Below are 2,612 nucleotides of genomic sequence, written 5' to 3' on the forward strand. Positions count from 1 at the left end.
GTATGGGAAGATAAAATCTCAAATAGAATTATTGAAGAAATACTTCTCGTGATTCTCAGTCAGAGAATTATTATTAGCTACTGGTTTGTCTGGGAAAAACGCGATTGATTAGGTAATAAAAGAAAAATTTTCTACAAATTTTTGATAGATATAATTTAGTTTTAAAAAATCATCAATAACGATTAGTACTCATCCTCTGGGGGCCTAAAATAAAACAAGGCACAACAAGAAGAGGGAGAAGTCGGCATTAGCGGGGAAGCCCCCGGCCCCCCCCCCCAAAAAAAAAAAAATAGGGGAGGAGGTCCACCTAAAATTTTGGGATGGGCACAGGTAAAAAAATTTGACAAGCAAAAAAAAGGTTATCAAACAAAATTTGAGGGGGGACCACCAAAATTTCAGGGAGGTCCGCCTGAATTTGGGGGGGGGGGGTGTGAAGGAAACAAATTTGACAAGCAAAAAAAAAGTTATACAAATATTTAGGGGGACAGGACTCCCATCCCCGCTTCCGCCGCATATGGAAGTCGGAATCAATGTTTTGAAGGAATATAATAATAATAATAATAATAAGACATTTATAATGCGCAAACATATCCACCCTATTAGGGGTGCTCAAGGCGCTTATATGCAGGCATATCATTCATAAACCGGGGGCAGCGCCATGCTGGATAGTGGATAGAGAGGTCTGGATTGAAGCGAGATGGCGTTTATCGTTTACCCACACCGTCTCCCGGCTCTGGAGAATTATCCAGCCTCAATTTGTATAATAGGGTCTACATTATACTCTTATCAAATTACTGAAATTAGAGAAAAAAAAACAATTGTCTTGTAAACTAGCTATGAAAATGCAACTTTTAAGCCATCCTGAGTAATCAAAATTAAACATTGCTGTTTCATTTTCAAGACTGTACAAAATTAAATACATGAACTGTTTGTGATTGCTGAAAGCATTTTTTTTTCCAATTATATTATAAAGGAGAACTCCCGGAAACCTGAACCATAAGAGCGTCATTTTGACCAATATTAAAATGACAGAAATAAAAAAAAAGAACAACACCCCAAAAAATAAGAATACCAGCAGCGCACGCCTGCTTTTTAAAGGGGGGGGGTTGCTGCCCCCGCGGGCATCGCTAGGCCTTTTCCAGTGGGGGTGTGGAGGCCATGATTACCGACAAATATCGATGGCGATTACCGACGTCCGCAACCATTAATCTTGGAAGTGCCATTTTCCTTAGACACATTTTCTTTTGTAATATCCATGCAGGATCAGTTATAGTTTTTATCAAAGAGGGGGGGGGGATTTTCCATTCACATTTTCCTGTCGCGCGGCCGTCATAATATGATTTCCTATTCTTTTTTTAATGGGTTAGTATCAACTTAATTTTCATTTTTAGAAGCAACGTAAGGTATTTAATGTGGGGTGAATTTAAATCACCATGCGAGCGCAAAGCGCGTGCTCTAATTTTTGGATATTTTCCATATTTAGCCTGAAAAATTGCACATTGCGAGCAAATTTTATAGCGAGTAATCATCATGGGGGTATCTAACGAAAAGCGCGAGCTGAAATTTTTAACATACTGGCCAGCAAACAGAGAGTGAAGAAAATTGATGCGAGCTGAAATTTTGATTTCCGACCAGAAAACCTGACATTCTGAGCACTTTTTGCATGCATAGTGTATATAACAATTCATACTTGCGCGAGCTGATACTTTTTATTAAGGCTTCTGAAAAAGACAGGTTAATCAACTGTTTGCAGTGATTCATGAAAGACACATTTCTCATTAATCACATAGAGCGAGTGGAAAGCGTAAGCTTATATTTTTTAGACATTGGACCTGAAAATTGGACTGGTTATTACATTTTTAATTAAGAATCGAGTTAACAAGCAATGTAACCATGAAGAATATGGGAATAGATCTAAGCAACTGTTGTGAGCGCGATCTGATTTTTTTTATGTCACAACCTGAAAATTTGACAATCTTAACGCTGTGCAATCATGAACATGATGGGTATCAATCACATTTAGATTTTAAATCGGACATTCAGTGCAGTTTTTGTAATCATAAAAAGTAAGGGTATTACTGAATGATGCGAGCGCGAAGCGCGAGTTGAAAACTTTGGATATTTTGACTATAAAACTAAACATTTTTACATTAAAACAAATTCAGTTTCTGCTTCTGTAATTGAACAAGCTGTGTATCTCAATAAAGATATTGCGAGTGCGAAGCGTGAGCTGATTTTTTTTATTAACTAACCCAAAAGGAAGCATTTTAAGCAATGTCCAACGTGAAAGAAAATGGTTCACTGTCGGTACAGAAGTGCGAATTGACAACTCTTGATATTTTCACTCGAAAACGTTTTTGTATAATTATAGATTCCACATAATTATAGCATCTTTCGGTTCTTTCTTTCGGTTCTTTCTTTCTTTCGGTTCTTTCTTTCTTCCGTTCTTTCATTCTTTCTTTCTTTCTTGTTTTCTGTCGTTCCTTCTTTCATTCTTCTGTTCTTTCTTTCTTTCTTTCGCTCTTTCTCCCTTCTTTCTTTCTTCTCGCCCTTGTTCCATTTTCCCGCCGGCAGTGCTGAATTACCGACGATATCGAAATTAGTGGGGGTGG

The sequence above is a fragment of the Lytechinus variegatus genome, chromosome 10 (assembly GCF_018143015.1).
Source record: "Lytechinus variegatus isolate NC3 chromosome 10, Lvar_3.0, whole genome shotgun sequence".
Taxonomy (NCBI): Eukaryota; Metazoa; Echinodermata; class Echinoidea; order Temnopleuroida; family Toxopneustidae; genus Lytechinus; species Lytechinus variegatus.